Source organism: Rhinolophus ferrumequinum, chromosome 23 (genome assembly GCF_004115265.2).
Source record: "Rhinolophus ferrumequinum isolate MPI-CBG mRhiFer1 chromosome 23, mRhiFer1_v1.p, whole genome shotgun sequence".
Lineage (NCBI taxonomy): Eukaryota > Metazoa > Chordata > Mammalia > Chiroptera > Rhinolophidae > Rhinolophus > Rhinolophus ferrumequinum.
In genome coordinates this window covers 20,486,102-20,506,425 of record NC_046306.1, presented here as the reverse complement: position 1 = coordinate 20,506,425, position 20,324 = coordinate 20,486,102, and the positions used below count along the sequence as shown (strand labels likewise).

Below are 20,324 nucleotides of genomic sequence, written 5' to 3'. Positions count from 1 at the left end.
AACACTTCCTTAACATGTCAAATCACATCTCTTCAACCCCCAAATCAGCAAATCTAAAGTTGAGAAGATAGATATCCATGATGTATATATATATACTATTAAACATAGTAGAGGTCTAAAGTCAGTGAAACTAAGTTAAGAGTAATAGAGGTATAAAAATTGGAAGGAAGAACATAAAACCACCACTATTTGCAGATGATACAAGTGTGTTCTTGAAAATCCTAGAAAATCAACCAAGAAAACAGTAAAAATAAGAAAATTAACCAAAGTGGCATGCTATTAAATTAATATGCAGAAAACAATAGCTTTTATTACATATGTAATCAATCGCCAGTAGCTGAAAAAAAATCTCATTTATAATACCAACAAAAAAGATTAAATATTTAAGAATGAACTAAAAAGAAATGTAAAGCTACAAGAAGAAAATTTAAAAACACTAATGAAAGATCCAAATACAAAAAAAAGACCTGAATAAGAGAATGACATACCAAACTCTTGGACAAAAAGATTCATAAACATCAGTTCTTCCTAATTTATAATTTAATAATCACAATAAAAAATGCCAACTTCTTTTTTAAACAGACAAACTGACACTGAAATTTATATGGAAACAAGTAAGGGTCTGAATAGTCAGAGCGTGAAAGGGATGAGTCCTACCAGATATCAAAACATAAAGCCTCAATAATTAAAACGGTGTAGTACTGGAATATAAATAGATGGAAGACCAACGGAACAGATTAGAAATTCCAAAAATGTATCAAAATGCATATGGAATTTTAATATCTCAAAAAGGTGGGGAAAGATGGATTTTTCACTAAATGGGACTAGGTAACCACATGGAGAAAAAATTAGAGCTATACCTCACATCAAGGTAACTCCAAATGGATGCAAAACTTGAATGTACCAAGTGAAACCCTAAAAGTATTAGAAGAAAGTACAGAAGAAATTTTTGTAACCTTGGAGTGGGAAAGGTTTTTCTCACTACAATTCAAAATCTAAAGCTATAAAAGAAACGACTGATAAATTCAAATACACAAAAATCAAAGAATTCTGTAAGAAAAAACACACCATGAAGTAAAAAAAAGACAAAGACATATTGCTGATCGTATCATTGATAAAAGAGTAAATCTCCTATATACAAACATATTATAGAAAAAAGCATACTGTATTTATAGGTATGGTATATATATATATATATATATATATATATATATATACACATATATATATATATGTGCGCATGTAGATATATAAAATAAAAACAATTTGGATAAATTATTGTGTCCAAAAATGGACACAAGATATGATCAGCAAATTTACAGAAAAGGAAATACAAATTAAACATATGAAAAGGTGTTCAACCTCATATATAAGAAAAAAACATTTTCCCTCATCAGATTAGCAAAACTCCAAAAATTTGACATGGATTGTCTTGGCAAGGTTATGGGAAAATAGGCACTCCCATTCATTGCTATGGTAGTGCAAACTGGTGTCACATCAGCAATTAGGTAATACCTATCAAAATTACAATTACATATAGCATTAACTCAGCAAGCTCACTTCTGGTTAGTGATCTCTATAGACACACCTGCTCCCGTACAAGATGACATACATACAAGATTATTCACTAAAGCATTGTTTGTACTAGCTAGATAGGAAATTACCCAGAAGTCCATTAACAGGGATTGATGATAGTACATCCAATAAAAGTGAAATGCAGCAAGAGTGAGGATGCTCTCTATGTACTGACAATGGAAACATCTCCAAGATACACTGTTCAGAGAAAAAAAAAAAAGGAGTAAAACATTGACTACAGTAGGCTACTCCTTTGTGGGAAAAGAAGAGAAAAAATATTTTATAATGCTAGCATTAAAGTACTCTAGAAGGATATACAAGAAACCAATAAAAATGGTTATCTTCAAGATCAATTTAAAAAATCGTGTTGTAGCAGAAAGCAAGGAAGCACTGAGACCAAGGGGGAGTCATCACAAGGATACAGGAGCCAGTTTTAAGGAGTTCCCTTAAAATTTGAAACAATTTGAGTATAAGAAAGAATAATGACTAAAATGGATTATACTATCATGAGTAAGAATCCATTAATGTACAATAATAGCTCAAAGAAAGAGAGTTAAAAAAAGCCTATCATCTGCCACCACTGGAGGTGACTGTTACATCAACTCCTTACTCTGAAGATTGATAATTAAGTAGAAATAATTAAGCAATTTACTTTGTCCTTTTAGAAGTATTCATCCTCACTAGAGAGGGAAAGCTCTCCTTTACAGAATGCCAGTTAATAAATGTAGCAGGCAAGGATGATCAAAAGATGCTAAGTATCATTTGGTGAAATGGTTGGGGAACAGAAGATTCCCAAGGTGTCAAACGATTATTCCTCAGACTACTTCCTAATTTAATTGCAAAGGGAAAAATGAGTACCTTTATAATGGAGAGACCTGACAGCCACTAGCTTAACTAGTGATCAGACTCAGCAACAATTACAGACCTTTCATTTATGACCCCTGATGTTACGTAACCTGAAGCACAAGGCATCATCTGTGGTGTATCATCATCAAAAATGCCTAACGTAGGTCTAAATAAGTGGTTAAACCTAACTTCCCCTTTCTAGGAAATTCAGGAGATAGAGTAACAAGAAAAATCACCTACAGAAATTTTTACAAGAAAAAAATTACATGAAGAAGTAATCAATTACATAAAGAAATAATCAGATCTAGAATTTGAAACATGCTACAACAAAACTGATCTGATCTCTTCAAAACCCAAAATCTTGGGGGAATGAATAGGGCGAGGATACAGTTCTAGAATCAAAGAGACTGAAGAGACATTACAACCAAATGCAATACATGAATGCTGCTTAGACCTGCTTTGAAGAAAATAGCCATAAAATAATTTTTTCGACATTTGGGGAAAACGGAATGTGAAGTGAGTAACAGAGATGTGAGGGCACTTAAAATTTTTTCTTGGGTGTGGTAATATTATTTGTGATTATGTAGAGAATGCCCTTATTCTTAGATGCATGCCAAGGCATTCAGAGGTAAAGTGTCACAATGCTTGCAACTTATTTTTAAAGTATTCAGCAAAGATAGGTAGACCAACAAATAGATGATGCAAATATAGCAAAATATGACAACTGGATTATTCAACTTTTCTGTATGTTTGAAAGTTTTCATATTAAAAAGTTGGGGGGAGGGTGTATATAAGGACCATGGGAGCTGAGGGTAGGATCAAGACTTTACACTGTATATCTTTATGTTTTGATTTTTGAACCATGTGATTGTATTATCTACTGAAAACAAAAGCCAGCTATCTACCATTCTCTTAAATCCTTTGCAGCAATCGTATTTCTATTCTTAACCCCATCTATTCAGACATGCAACAACAAAAATATCCTGTTTTCTGTCTCCTTGTTTTGAAAGGAGCTCCTCTGACCACACTTCCCCTGTGAGTCATTTAATAGTAAAGAACCTGGACCACATCATTACCAGGTGCTGAGCCACTGGCACTACCTCCAACAATATTCCCATTGGCCAGTTATCCCACACTTGTCCCCCAACCCTACCCCACCCCACGCCCTAACCTCCAGGCTCTGTTGTTCACAGACGCTGTTCCTCCGCACCCACTCCCCCCATCCTACAGTTGGTTCCTTCAACGATGCTTTTATCAGTGTCCTGGCCTCCCTTGCTCACCTGTTCTTCAGCACACAAAGTCCACCAGTTGACTTCACCCCAACTGACTTGAAATTTAAGAGCTGGAAAGGAATTTACAGGTTAATCTACCGTGTTTCCCCCAAAATAAGACCGGGTCTTATATTAATTTTTGCTCCAAAAGACGCATTAGGACTTATGTTCAAGGGATGTCATCCTGAAAAATCATTCTAGGGCTTATTTCCTGGTTAGGTCTTATTTTGGGGGAAACACGGTAACTTCCCCACTCTCAGAGAAAAAAACAGAACAAAAAACCTAGACAGTGGTATCGTGACTTGACTTAAGTTACAGGCTAAGATTGTGGCAGCATCAGGATTAGGCCCTGGTCTTTCAACCTCAAGCTCAGTGCTTCTTCTACCACACACCAAACTTTCTTCTCATCAGGGTGACTCTACGGTGCACAGTGTGTAATTAGCAGAAATATCACAACCAAGTGATCCAATCTATTTCAGGCCAATATTTACTAATTAGAACTGCCCTAACTGCTCCAAAATGGCTCAAGTCACAATACCCGAGATCAAATACATGCTTTGAAAGAACTTCAGTAGCTCTCAACCTTGGTTACAAATTGTAATTATTTGGGGAAGCTTTTAAAAATAATAATGCCTGAGTCATAATAGGTCTTCACTGTGACCTGAGCTTTGGGTATTTAAACACTATCCAGGCGATTCTAATATGCAGCCCAAGTTTATAACCACACTTTATATACATTATTTCATACATTACTTCATACACTGCTCACTATAAACTTTGGTTGTTTCTTCAAAATTTTGTTTTTTAACATAAGACCATATTGTGTGTGAAAAAATCAAAGAAAACTATACAGAATCTAAAAGTGAATTATACCTCCCTGAACTCTATCTTGTTTTTTTATGTCTGTGACCTTGGAGTCTCTTGTACCTTTCTTAGCTTCCATGTTGTCATTTAGAAAACAAGGGGCTAACATACTTTCCAGATCTAGGGACACTATGACTATTTTAAACCTTGGCCATTTGACTTCAGTGTTATCATATTTCCCTCAGAAACTGGAAATCACTTAGTGTGAGATCTTCAACTCTTCCTTCTTCCACTAGCGGCTGTTTTCCACACTCTCATCTTCCTCCTTTCAAAAAGTTAACCCCAAGCTAGGAGTGAAAACAGAGGTTACCTAGCAATGCCTGGTTCACCTGTATCATCGCCTCCACCCTAATTTTTCACTGATATACTTAAGGAAACACGGAGAGTCAGTTATGACAGCACTGGAACTAGGACTGCTACTCAAAGAACTGTTGGACTCAAAGATGACTTCTGCCAAAGAGCAAGAATGGGCCTTGAGACACAACTGAGCCAGGCAGGAAAGATAACAGATTTTTAACTAACCTCCAACACGTGGCTCTGTCTCCTCCAACTACATGCTCCAAAATAGTTTTCTCCCAGGCAGCAGTGGTGGGTGAGGCGCACCACCCTACTGTGAGAGATCCACTTAGAATGATCAGAGCACTTACGTATCCACAGCCTTCCCCTATCTATCAGATTCTATAACATATGTTATCCTGGTGTATATGTTATTCGATAACGTATGTTATCCTGGTGTCATGTAGGGACTCTGGTCCCGCTCCCTGCACCAGAACGCAGGACGTGGTGAGGCCAAAAAGGCACACCCACGGAGCCATGGAAGGGGGGGGGGGGTGTCATACCACTACACTCTCGCTGGCGGCTGGGCTGGAGACACAGGGAGCAGGAGCCACATGATGCGCAATCCGCCATCCACGCTTGCTAATCCCACTTGCTAGCCGCTGTCCACTTCTCTGTCAACCAACCCACCCCCTAGCATAGCCATGGCAGTTACATTAGTGGCTAATGGCTAACCAGTAACAGCTGTTGGCCACCCAGCCACAGCGGATGGCCATCTGATTACAGCTGATGGCCATCTAATAACCGAGCCAGCACCTTTCCACGTGAGGCCAAGCGCCTGGAAACTACTCTCTGGGACTCCGTCCCCACACCTGGTATCTGAAGACGGTCACAGGAAAGGCTGAGGGAACAAAAGCCCTGGAAGCATTACGCTCTGGGAAAGTTAGTTGTAGCCCAGTCCTCAAATAATCAAAAACACATTTTCATGCAGGGAGTCTGTCCTCACACACGTTCTCATTTCCAAAGTCAAATTACCAAGTCAGAGGAATAGATTTCCTCCCCTCAATCTAGCAGAAGACACATAAAGGAATGCTAGACTCTAGGAAGTATCAAGAAACTACATGTATCAATTAGTCCTTTAGCTTAACATCTGAAAGGAGAATTCATACAGCTACCAGCTAGTCAGTGAGGGGACCTACCAACCCTATTTATTTGGCAAATGCTAGACCTGTATACTCCTCTCCTTACTCAAGAAGTGAAGGATTGAAAACCATTTGGCAACATAAAAGAGAAACTTTGCACTTGTAATTCAGAAAATAAATCAACTACATTACTCTCAATACATTTGATAAAATACACTGAAATGAGATATCAAAGTCCATAGACAGAAATGAAAAGAATGAGTTGAAATGCAGGTGGAAATAAGAGGAAAAAGAAAAGGAAAAATTATAAGAAAGGTAAATATGCCAAAGCAGAATTAAAATCTTTACTAGAAGGATAAAGAGCAGAATATTTAATCAGAAACATGGGGATGATAAATTTGAGAATCTCTTCCAGAATGGAGAGGGAAAGAACAAAGTAATGAAAACTATGAGAACTGATAAGGAGAGAAGACAGACATAAACTTCAATTAACTGTTACTCCTGAAACAAATAATCAGAAACAAAATTAAAGATTTTTAAAAAGGGAAATGAAAACTTTCCTGAGTCAAAGAATGTTCTGCATCTCTAGCTCAAAAGAACTCACAAAATATCAGGCAAAATTACTGAAAAGACAGTGACAACTAGATTTTTTTCTGGTGAAACTTTTAGATTTCAAGGATAAAGAAAATGCCTTGCAATCACCCAGGAAGAAAAAAACAAGTCATACACAGAGGACCAGAAATCAGATTTCTGCTTTGCAAGCTCAGAAGACAATGGCAGAACAGTTAAAGAAGTAGGAATGAAAAATAATGTGACCCACTAATTCTCCTCCCTCCCCAGCCAAGTTATCATTCAATGTGAAATCAACATACTTTTCAGATGAAAGTATACCAATCAAGTACTTTTTATAAAAATATTATCTGAATAATTAACCAAAAACAAAGACCCTGAGAATAGGGAGAGATGAAATCAGTTAAACATAGGGCTAAGTTTAAATAATTGTTATAAATATGATTAGTACCAAATACTATTTAAAAAAAAACTTTTTTGAAAAGGAAGATCTATAAAGTACAAAATAAAAATGAACTATTAATCGTTGTCTTCATCTGGGTTCTGCGAACAATTTTGCTAATACGTTGGAATTAATTTAATGGGTTAACCACCCCACATCCCCCTTAAAGGATAAAGACCATTGGTCCACTCTAGACTTATGTATAATAGGAACCATACAATAAGTGGTCTTTTATGACTGGCTTCTTTCACTTAGCATAATTTTTTCAAGGTGTTGTAGCAAGTAACAGTACTTCATTTTTTTAAATTACCAAATAATATGCTTTGTATGGAAAAACCACATTTATCCATTTATTCATCAGTTTATAGATATTTGGGTTGTTTCTACTTTTCACTATTATGAATAATGCTGCTAAGAATATTTGTGTGCAAGTTTTTATGTGATGTTTTCATTTCTCTTGGGTATATAGGCACTCATACACATACATACACCTAGGAATGAAATTGCTGGGTAATACATTATTTCTATGTTTAACCTTTTGAGGACTTGCCAGACTGTTTTCAAATCAGTTATACCATTTTACATTCCCACCAGCAGTGTCCAAGAGTTACAATTTTCCATATCCTCAACAGCATTTATTATTATCTTTCTGATTATAGCCATCCTAGTATGAAGTGGTATCTCATTGTGGTTTTGATTTGCATTTCCCTGATGGCTAATGGTGTTAAGCATATTTTCATGTATCCTGGCCACTGGCATACTTCCTTTTAAGAAATATCTATTCAAATCCTCTGTCAATTTTTTAATTGGGATATCTGTCTTTATTATTGAGTTGTAAGAGTTCTTGCTATATTTGAGATACAAATCCCTTATCAGATACATGATTTGCAAACACTGTTCCATTTTGTTGGTGGCCGTGGGTGACTTTTCTTCTTCTTTAGTTCTCTTCTGATTGTTCATTAATGAATGTTGTGTCATGTTTCTTGGGTGAGGATGATTTCGTTTTATAGTTTAGGACAAACTGGTTGAGTACTTTGAAAAATTTTTATTAAATTCTCACTTCATAATTGTCTTAGTTTGTTCGAGCTGCTGTAACAAAATACCACAAACTGGATGGCTTATAAACAGAAATGTATTCCTCATAGATCTGGAGGCTGACAAGTCCAAGATCATTGTGCCTGCATGGTGGGGTTCTGGTGAAGACCCTCTTCTGGGATGCAGACCGCCAATTTCTCACTGTGTCCTCCCGGGGTGGAAGGGGTTAGGGAGCGCTGTGTGGTTCCTCTTACAGTAGCACTAATCTGTCATGAGAGTTCCACCCTCATGAGTCAGATGCCTCCAAAAAGGCCCACTTCCTACATCACACTGGGCATTAGGATCTTAATGTATGAATTTTGGCGGGACACAAACATTCAGACCATAGCAACAGTATATTTATACTAAAAAATTCTAGCTAAAGAGTTAAATACAAAAAATGAAATCATAATACTACAATCTTACAGTGGATATATATTCAAATATACTTATCAGTTCATGGACTGAAGAGCTAAAGCAAAAATAGGTTTGATTATGTAATTTTATTATTTTTTAAAAAAATTTTTCAGGTCAAAGTACTCAGGAGTAAAAAGGCAAAATGCAAGTTGGGAATTATATTTGTAAATGACAAAAGGTTAATAAACTTAATATTTAAAGCACTCTTAAAAATCCAGGAAAACATTAATATCCCAACAGAAAAACTGACCCCCCCAAATGGACAATTTATACAATTAGAAATAAAGATCATCAAAAAATTAAAAGATTGTTACATTTCATAAGTAAGCAAAGAAAAGCAAAATGAAATATGCCTTTCTTCCAACATCAAATTGGCAAAGATTTTTAAAATAAAACACTCAATTGTGGCAAAGATACAATGAAATAGATTAACATTCACAGTTTGTTTAAAAATGTTCATTCTCCTTAACATCTTAACTATAATATTAACATCTAGGAATCTAACATAATGAAATAAAGACATATTCAAAGATGTTCATCAAAATATTATTAATAGGGGCGGCGGGTTTGCTCAGTGGTTAGAGTGCAGTGCTCATAACACCAAGGTCGCTGGTTCGATTCCCACATGGCCAATGAGCTCACCCTCCACAACTAGACTGAAAACAATGACTTAACATGGAGTTGATGGGCCCTGGAAAAAGACATTGTTCCCCAATATTCCCCAATTAAAAAAAATTATTAATAGTGAAAAATGGGAGCTAGTTCAGGATTCAACAAGAAGTGATTTAAACAATTTTTTTTTAAATTTATTTTTAATTTATTGGGGTGACAATTGTTAGTAGAATTACATAGATTTCAGGTGTGCAATTCTGTATCACATCATCCATAAGTCATACTGTGTGTTCACCACCCTAAACAATTTAAATGTATTCAAATATTGCTTCTCCATTAAAATTCACATTTTCAAGAATATTTAACACCGTGGAAAATGTTCATATTTTAAAATATAAAAAGCATATAAAACTGCAGTCAGTATTTCAGTTTTCTTAATTGTGTGTACGTTTATATACACACAGGGAAAAACGACAAAGGAAACTCAGTAATAAAATAAACAACCCATTAAAAAATGGGCAAAAGATTTTTTTTGGGGAAAACATTTGAACAGACAACATCAAAATTAGAAAGGAAGAAGTAAAACTGTTATTATTTGCAGGTGACGTGATACTATATAGAGAGAACACTAAAGATTCCACCAGAAAAACTATTAAAACTAATAAATGAATTCAGTAAAGTAGCAGGATACAAAATTAATATTTAGAAATTGGCTGCATTTTTATATACCAATAATGAACTATCAGAAGGAGAAATTAAGGACAAATCTTACTTACAGGTGCATCAAAACAAATAAAATACCCAGGAATAAATTTAACCAAGGAGATAAAAGAGATGTACTTGGAAAACTCTAAGACACCGAAGAAAGAAATTGAAGAGGATACAAATAAATGGAAGAATATACTGTGCTCATGGATAGGAAGAATTAACATTGTTATAATAAAATGCCCATACTTTCCAAAGCAATCTACAGATTCAGCATAATCCCTATCAAAATACCAATGGCATTTTTCACAGAACTAAAACAACCCTAAAATTTATATGGAACCACAAAAGACCTTGAATAGCCAAAGCAATCTTAAGAAAAAAAGAACAAAGTTGGAGGTATCATGCTACCTGATTTCAAACTCCACAAGGCTCCAGTAATCAAAACAGCATGGTACTGGCTGGCATAAAGACAGACATATAGATCAATGGAACAGAATAAAGAGCCTAGAAACAAATCCACGTCTGTATGGTCAATTAATCTTTGACAAAGGAAGCAAGTGTATACAATGAGATAATCTCTTCAACACCATGGTGTTGAGAAAACTGGAGAGATATATGCAAAAAAAAAAAGAAAAAAGAAAAAAATGAAACTAGACCACTTTCTTATACCACATACAAAAATAAACTCAAAATGGATTAAACATAAATATAAGAACTAAAACTATAAAACTCCTAGAAGAAAACATAGGCAATAAACTCTTTGACATCACTCTTAGCAACTTTTTTTTTTTTTTTGGATATGTCTCCTCAGACAAGGGAAACAAAAGAAAAAATAAACAAATGAAACTACATCAAACTAAAATGTTTTTACACAGCAAAGAAAACCATTAGCAAAATGAAAAGATAACCTACTGAATGGGAGAAGATATTCGCCAATGATACATCCAATAAGGGATTAATATCCAAAACATATAAAGAACTCATACAACTTAACACCAAAAAAACAAACAATCCAATTTAAAACTGGGCAGAGAAACTGAATAGACCATCTCTCCATAGGGCATACAGATGGCCGACAGACATATGAAAAGATGCTCAACATCACTAATCACCAGGGAAATGCAAATTAAAACCACAAGGAGATATCACCTCACACCTGTCAGAATGGCCATCATCAATAAGTGCTGGCGAGGATGTGCAGAAAAGGGAACCCTCGTGCCCTGCTGGTGGGATTGTAAACTGGTACCGTCATTAAGGAAAACAGAACAGAGATTCCTCAAAAAATTCAAAATAGAACTAACACATGACCCAGCAATTCCACTTCTGGGTATTTATCTGAAGAAATCCAAAACATTAAATCAAAAAAATATATGCACCCCTATGTTCACTGCAGCACTATTTGCAATAATCAAGATAATGGACATAACCTAAGTGTCCATCAACAGACGAGTGGATAAAGAAGATACGGTACATATATACAATGGAATATTACGTAGTCATAAAAAGAATGAAATCTGTCCATTTGTGGCAACATCCCTGGCTGACACCTTGAATGCTGCCTGTAAGAGGCCCTGAAACAGATGACCCACTTAGCTGTGGAAAATGTGCCATAATAAATGTGCATTGTATTAAGCTGCTAAATTTATGTTAATTTTTTATGCAACAATAAATAACTAATACAGTCTCCTTGTAAATCCTGCTGTATATTTACTTCCTTTAATACTCTGTGGCAGTCTCTTAAAAAGTTAGATACTGTGCCATACAACTCAGCAATTCTACTGCTATGGATTTACCCCAAAATAAATGAAAACATGTCTACACAAAGACTTGAACAAAAATGCTTATAGCAACTGTATTCACAATCATCAAAACTGGAAACAATTCTAATGCTCATCACAGGTGAATGGATAAGCAAACATGTTATATCCATACCACAAAACACTACTAGGAATTAAAAAGGAATGAACTACTAATACATGCAACAACATGGATAATTATCAAAATCATTATACTGAGTAAAAGAAGCTAAACACAAAAGAGAATGTAACATATGAATGCATTTATATAAAATTCTAGAAAATGTAAAGCAATATAGTATAGGTGGGGCTATGGGAGAAACAGACTGCAAAGGAGTGTAAAACATTTTAGGGAGATGGACATTTTCTGTATCTTGGTTGTGGTGATTGTTTCATAATACATACTATAAACTAATAAATACACTGTCAAAACTTAACAAAACATGTTTCACACTAAATGGATGCATTTTATTACATGTAAATTATACCTCATTAAGTTGACAAAAAAATCACCTTCTTTGTCAAGCTTTCTTTTATTCTACATATAAATTACCCCAACTGCAGAGAAGCAAGGGCTTCCTGAATTCTACAGTAGCTAAAACGTACAGAATGTTATTATGTGTCAGGCACTGTTCTGAGCACTTTGCATTATTAACACAATTGGTCCCCCCAACAGCCCTATGAAGTAGATTATATTACCCCCATTTGAAAAACGAGGAAACTGAGGCACTGAGAAGAAACTTGCTTAAGGTCATACAGCTCGCAGTAAGTGGCAGAGCCCTGATCTGAGCCCAGGCAGTGGGATTTTGCAGGCTCTTCATCACCACCCCACTCTGTATCTCAGACCACTTGAGTCTCAGGTAAAAGCATCCTCTCAGCTTACTAGAGACTGATAGGTTCATTCACTCATTCAACAAATATTTACGCAATGTATGTCAGGTATTGTTCTAAATGCTAAAGACAGAATGGTGAAGAAAATACAGACACGGTACGTGCTTTTATGGAGCTTACGTTCTAGTAAGAAGTTAGGTTTAAAGTGCAGGATTCTCAAATCAAAATATTTATCCCCTTATTAATATATTTATGCAAAAAAAAAGTCACAAGTTGAATAATGGCCATATCTGATTTAACCAGGTAGAGGAGGAGTACCCAAACTTGTCTGCACTTTAGAATCACCTAAGAATCTTTTAAAAATTCCACAAAGCCCCGGCCATACCTCCAGGCTAATTAAATCACAATGGGTGGGTGGCGCGGGGAGGGGAGTGAAGGGAGGGAGACAAAGGCATCAGTGGTTTGCCAAGGTCCATAGGTGATTTGAATGTGAAGATAAGTTTGGGAAATCACTGAGCTGAGTTTTTATCTGTCTGAGTAAATATCAAGTTTATTCATGGTGATGAGAGAGGTATAGAGATGTACACTTGCCCTTCTCTGAATCAGAGACTTGCAAGGTAGCTTTGATTTTTTTCCCCAATGTTATGAATTCTGAGAACATCAGAAAGAGGGCCAAATAAATATTTTCTTTCTTGGATTTATCCATGCTTCTATTCCCCTCCAGAATCATGGGCAACTGAGATACTGGTCTTTTCCTCTTTTCTTGGTACTTTCCATTAACCAGTAAAGAATTCTTCCATATTACATACATCCAACATAACTGATAAAGACATGACTCAACTACTTTTCTATTAAGCAGATCTTAATTCAGTCACTTTGGGTCCAATCCAAATAAGCTTGCCAAAGCGAAATACTCTACAGACATTGAGATCAAAACTCCTTTTTTAAAAAGTAAAGTCTATTTATAATTCAATCCTTTGTTAAGTAGAAATCCAGTCTTTAAATCAAACTTGCATTTGTGTTCTCTAGAATCAACAGACCTGTTTAAGAACTCTTTGACCACTCTCAGAAAAGATAGTTAAAGGTTCAGTATGACCCCTCTCCATTCCATCCAGGACCTAAACAGAAAGGAAAAAGAGCAAAGAGGAAGAAGAGAGAGATCAGAAGAAAGTCCAATAAACCTATTCAATGTAAATTTTTCTGACTGCCCAAATTCATTTCTACCACTGTTTCTGCTAATTTCACTCTGGAAAGAGTTGTAAAAGGCATGAGATTATCTACAGCAGGGGTGTCCAAACTTTTTTCAACGTTTTTTACCCAGGGCCATATGCGGTAAAATACACAAACAGCCGGGCCACTCACTCAAGGTGAAGTATGTATTGCCTCACCTGGTTTATTTAAGTAAACTAAATATATTTTTGGAATTTGCTGTGGGCCAATTAACAATGGATTGCGGACCGCAGTTGGCCCGTGGGCCGCAGTTTTGACACCCCTGATCTACAGTCTCAAATCCATGGTTTTTTTGTTTTTGTTTTTTTAAACAAGGAAAGCTTATAATCGCCACGGAAGTTTTTTCAAAATACATCAGTAGTGATTACACTAGGGTGCTCATTTTATAATTAATTACCCTTATGATCTGTGTACTTTGCATTATGTATGACACTTCAATTAACAAATATTAAAAAACAGATACAGTTGTCCTAAACAGAACCCCTGAAGGATTCTAATTAAGTAGGGAGGAGAAAGTGTCCCACAGAGGTTACGTGATTTGCCCCTAGATCACTTATGTAGTTAGTTACAGACTTAAAGTCTTTCTTGTTATTTTCCTGTTCTTTTTGTAAAACTGTAAATATGCTGATTATACTTTTTAATTTAACATTTACTCTCTCGCTTATACTCTGAAAAATATTTTATTACAAATGACAACTGCAAAAAACAAACAAGCAAACAAATAAATGGAAAACACAGATGTCCTGGGTTCATAATTGCCCCATCGCAGCTGCTGCACCATTCATATAAGGAAATTAAATTAAATAAAGCCTAATGCCCATGCAATGACTTCCTAACCTCAATATCCACTTTTTAAAATATTTTCTACAAGGCGAGTGTCAAATGATTAGTAGCAAAATCAACTAGGTGATCTGGAGAATAGACCAGCATTAATTATAATGAAATACAGGGTAATAGAATAGAAACAGAGCTAGGCTGAGCATGGCAGGGTGTGCCCCGAGTTCTAGTCGTGATCTTCCCATAAAGTTGTACGATTTGGGGCAGGACACAATCTCTCTGGGCCTAAGATTCCTAAATTATAAAATGAATCACTAAGCTAGAAGCTAAACAGAATCTCAGGTTCCTTCTAGGCTTAGAAAGATTCAAGGACTATTTATCAGGAGTTTTAATTATTATTCTATATGCTTTCACTTTAACAAATGAATATCTCTATTCAAATGTTTTAAGTAGCTTTGTAAAATAAGAATCCTTGAATTCCTAGGGTATCTGCCTTATAAACCTAAGTCTGGATATTACACTTACAGTACTTAAGAAATTAAGTTGACCTTTTTACCACATAGCCTTAAATATTTCAGGATAACTTACAAGGAATTTTAGAAGTGTCTAAATAAACGGCTAAATGTGAACTGTCAAAGACAATTTGCCATGGCACAACTAAAGCAATATCCAATCCAATCCTCCCTACAACCTCTCCTGAGGTCCTTATAGAACTAGTACATGCTTCCTGTTCCCAAGTCCAGGATTCCAAGGGAATATTTATGCAAACCTCCAGCAAAATCACAGAAATTTAGTTCCCTGAAAGGATCAATAAAATACCTGTCAAGGAGCCTGGCATTTCAATACTGGAACAACACTGGTTCGCTCTTGGTAGGGATAACAGACAATTTAAGAGATTAGGGAATATTAATCCTGACATTTTAGTGTAAGAAATGAAAGGTAAATTAGTGAAATATGAAATCTGAGATTCCTAAAACTAGTACTCATCCTAACACAGATATAGTTAATAATTTAATCATGTACATTAAAAACCAAAAGAATAAATCAGAGGCTCAATGAGATTTTTACCACCTTGTTCGATACCACAGTACGTGTATAAAGTAAAATTTAGAGAAAAACTACTTTGTACATAATGTTCTAATTATGAACACCACCATGTTCTTTTGATGATAATAAAGCTACAATAAAAAAAATGTGTTTGGAGTACCAGTCTTTTAATCCATGCTCTAAATACACAAATAACATCGAAAAGTTGACCAAATCCTATAATTTAGGAACTAATAAAAAATTGCCTAAAAATAACTTTCCAAGAATCTGAGCAGAGTAAAAACTAAAGAGGCCTTGGCAATAATCTGGTCCAATACCCTTATGGAACAGATGGAAAAATTGAGTCTTGAGTGAAAAATTTGTCCAAAGCTTCTTTGTAGGGAAGCCTTTGATTTCTTATGTGACACTTCTTTACAAATGAAATACTTAATTTTAAAAGAACTAGAAAGTATATATATAATGATCATGAATGTTGTCTTGCAATATGACAACGGAAGACAACTTTATCTAAGAATAATGGCTTTCTTCCTCTATTAAATTGCTAACAACAGTTAAATCATGAGACTTGGGCTCTAAGTTACAGAAGTCCTTAAACCATCACTCTAAGAGTCTGCCAGTGTTTCTTCTGCAGGATCTTAACATATTCATAATGACAGTGTTGTCAGGATTTTTTTTTTTTTGCTTTATGCTCTTATAATTGTCACTTTTTAAATCAAACGCTGAAGTCCTAAGATCAACTTTTAAGTCCCATAGCTACCATTTCATCATTATTAAAGACCCAGATAACAAACTTAGCAAACTTGCAGACAGAACTGCATTAAATAAATACAATTATCCTTATGATAATATTTTCAAACACAGGTATAGCATTCAAAATGACTTGGAACAACTAGAAAGGCATTTTCTTCAAAGTTTCAAATTATTTAAAAATTAGAAAATCTTATACTCTGCTTATCCCTAAACAATGAAAAAGAGATAATATTTTTATCAGAAAAGGAAACTCAATGGCAAGATAAACAGGTTCATTAATATTAAAAAACAAGTATATGCCCAAGTTGCAAAAAAAAAAAAAAAAAAAAAGAAAGAAAAACAAAATTAAGGTTATAAAAGCAATAATAATAAAACAAAAATATAGAAAAAAAATTTAGAAGAATTATTAACTTCAGTGAGGTGGTGATAACCTGGAAGTCATAAAGAAAAAGATCGACAGACATGATTAAGTAAAAATTAAAATAGTCTGCCAAAAGAAACTGTGAAGTCAAAAGCCAAATGGGACTGGGGAAATATATTTTTGCACCATATGACAAAAGGGGTTATCCCAAATACACAAAAGCACCTGGAAATTGATTAAAAAGTAAAAAAAAAAAATTAACAATGCAAAAGAAAAATAAGGACTGGAAAAGGTGATTTGTGGAATAGGGAATGCAAATGTCTGACGAATATATGCAACTTATCAATGGTCAGGGACATTAAAATTAAATAAGAAAACACTTTTCACCCAGTTGACTGGCAAAAACTAAAAACAATACTTGTTATCCAATGCCAGTGGGAATAAGAACTGCAACAACCTTTATGAAAAATAACCTGGCAGTTCATAATACTGAAATAAACTTATCCTTTAACCAATATTTGGGAATTCATCCTGCATAAGTAAAAGCTCCATTTCTTAAAAGTATATGCACAAGGATGTCTATGCTTGTGATGGGGAAAAAAAAATTAGAAACGACCTGAATGTCTGAAACTTATGTAAATGGAATATTATGCAGCTGGAAAAAGGAATTAGATACCTATCTAATGACATAGAAAAAAATACGGGATATCCGATAAAGTAAAAAAGTGTAAGTTGTGGAATACATATGGCATCGTGATAATCTTATGTAATAAGAGAAAATGAATCAGTATGCATATCTGTGTTTTTAAGAGCATAGAGAATAATATGGCAGAAACACTAGGCTATACACTTGGGGAGTTTGCAGGATAGGAACCTGAGGATGGGTGGTAGGCTTTTTCTTCATGCATCTCAAATGATGCTCAGTTGTTTCAATTAGCCTATACTGCTTTTGTGGTTTGAAAAGAAAATACTATTTGAGTAAAACAAGAAAGAAATGGATAAGAAAAAAAATCTTTAATAGGAATGACAGAAAAAATAGTTATTTAAAAGATTGGTGTATTAAAAAACAACCAAATGAAACACTCAGAGGACAAGGAATAAAAAAAAAATTCTGGGTATTTTTTGTGTAGGTACGTAAAACAACTTTTATGAGTTTAAGATTTACTTGTATTTCAAAAAGAAAAATAAGCTTTTGATACAATAGCTTTATGTATTTTAGGTTTGTCTGCTTAGAATGTTTTTTTTTTTCAAAAAGCAAACATGTCTTAATCACAAGATCCTGTCAAAGAAATGCCCCATTACATATTTATAATCTGTACCACTGTTTTTGGTTAAATTATATTTTATTTTAGCTCTATTTGAAATTTATCTGTTATAACAATGCACCATTCTTTGTTACACTCAATAAAAATTTTAAATGCATAAGTACAAACTTAAAAGAAAAACACTAAATCTACACTGAAAAAATGGTCAAATGATATGAAAATTAGTTCAAAGAAAATTGAAAAAATGCTCATTCTTGATAAAAATTAAAAACATATTTGCTATTCACAAAAGAAAGAAAGCGCAACTTCACAATGGACAGATCTAGCAATCACAACCATAACCCTGTGATCGAAGTTACCATCGATAGTGGGACAACCAGACATTTCTATACCTTGTGATATCATTCAACTTGAAGAATATTTATTATTTTTACCAAAATGTTTAACTAGAATCTAATCAAGTCTTTAGCATCTAACCATTTCTTTAGAATCTAATCAAGTCTTTGAACCTTCAAGTTTAGGGAAATACAAGGAATAATGGATGGAACAAGATAAATGCCACAAAGAAAACAGATAAATCCAGAATGTGGGACATTCAACAAGAAAACTGCTGTGGTCTCAACTAATCAATGCTATGAAAAAAAAAAAGGTGAGGGAGCAAACAAGAAATGGGAATTGTTGCAGTTAAAAAAAACAACACGAAAAACAAAAACAAAAATAATAACATGCAAATGCAATGCATGGTCCTTAATTTGATTTCACTTCAAACATTTTGGAGACAATTGGAGAAACTTAAATATACCACCTACTGATAATTTTGTTAGATGTGATAAAGGTACTGTGATTATGTAGGAGAATGTCCTTATTTGTAAGAGATGGATGCTAAAATATTTAAGGCATAGTATCATGATGCCTTTATTTTAAAAAGATTTAACATAATAAGTGTATTTATTAAGCCTATGGCAACAAGCTGAATATAGGAGATGGGTAAAAGGGTGTTTAGTGTACTACTTCTGGTGGGTTTTTTTTGGTATGTTTGAAATTTTTATCATAAAACTTTAAAGTATAGCCCCTCCCAAACTGTGAAGTACAACTATTATACTGGAAGAAAAAAAATTATGAAATCCAATATAAACTGGTAGTTGTTCTAAAGAATACTTTGACGATATGGCTAAAAAGTGGTATCTTTAGACTTAATTGAATCACTTTAGGAAAAATACTCTAATAAAAAAACTGGGGGAAAAAAGATGTATGTACAAAGAGATTTTAGTTACAGCAGTACAATTTAGAATTGCAAACCAAAAATAAAAGCAAACTCAAAATCACCCAAATGCCCAATAACCAAAGAGCATTTAAACTTTGGTGATTACGTACCCATTAAAAAAGATAACTATATATACAAGTGGAAAAATGCATCAATATATTGCTAAATGAAAAAAGACAATAAAAACTATACGAATTAAACTTTGAAAGACTATACGCATATGATAATGACTAGGAAGTTATGTGCTTATTTGTCTGTAATATTTAAACACAATTTTAAAAATTTCATGAGGAAACATACTCTTAGAAAAAATATGTACAATGTAAATCTAGACTCAGGAAGAACTGCATAGGCACAAATAAGAAAAAGCACCTGAGGACTACTGTTGACCACAACCTGAATGAGTATTCACAATTTGAATACAGTCCTACTGCAGACAAAAGTAAACATAACTATTAGGTTGGTGCAAAAGTAATTGCGGTTTTTGCAATTACTTTTGCACCAACCTAATATCATTAAAAGGGCAAAGAAAAAGAATGTATCATTGGCTTGTACAGTACAGAATCTTCCTCAATTCTTTCCATTAGTCAGATGTTTTAAAAAGACATGGAAAAACTGAAAAGTGTTCAGAGAAAAATCAAAATGGAAAAGAGGTGATTTTAAAATATGAAAGAAAATAAAGAACAACATGATTACTACTGAAATCGATGGAGAGGCTTTTGAATAGAGACCCTAAAAAGCTGATGTATCTCAATACCCACAGATGACTGACCAGGAGGCTAATAAAACCCTCAAAGTTTGTTTTGGGGTGTTTTTGTTGTTTTATTTTTGGTTTTGCTTTTTATGTAAGAGGGATTTCTTGACTGTCCTGGTGAAAAGTTACTGGCATAGGCAAATAAGGGAAGCTGGGTGTGTTAAATGATCAACCATCTGCTTTTCTTTAGGGTGTCCACTTATCCATGACTACCCGATCACAAAATCTCCCTAAAGCTTGAATCAGTTATCCACCATTTCAAAATTCTGCAGTGCAATCTTGCTCCCACTCGGAAACATTCCAATGCCCTAGATCTGGTATCTAGGGCCCCAAGAAACTACTCTGGCTTTAATCTCTCCACCAGTCCAACACACCAGCAAACCAGACTTCTCATTATTTCATTTCCTAAATATTCCTTATTTCTATGTCCATTATTCCGTTTCTTCTCTCCT

At 34.5% G+C, this 20,324-nt stretch overlaps 1 protein-coding gene across 8 annotated transcripts in view; it reads right to left on the bottom strand.

The window, feature by feature from the left end:
- NCOA6 (nuclear receptor coactivator 6) overlaps nt 1–20,324 on the bottom strand; it is an 87,670-nt gene that overhangs the window by 60,064 nt on the left and 7,282 nt on the right. Inside the window, exon 2 of one of the 8 annotated variants that reach the window (XM_033094433.1) lies at nt 13,465–13,542. The exons of the other annotated variants lie outside the window; for them this stretch is intronic. The gene's annotated coding sequence lies outside the window, so the exon portion shown is untranslated. The remainder of the gene's footprint in view (nt 1–13,464; nt 13,543–20,324) is intronic. 8 annotated transcript variants of the gene reach the window in all.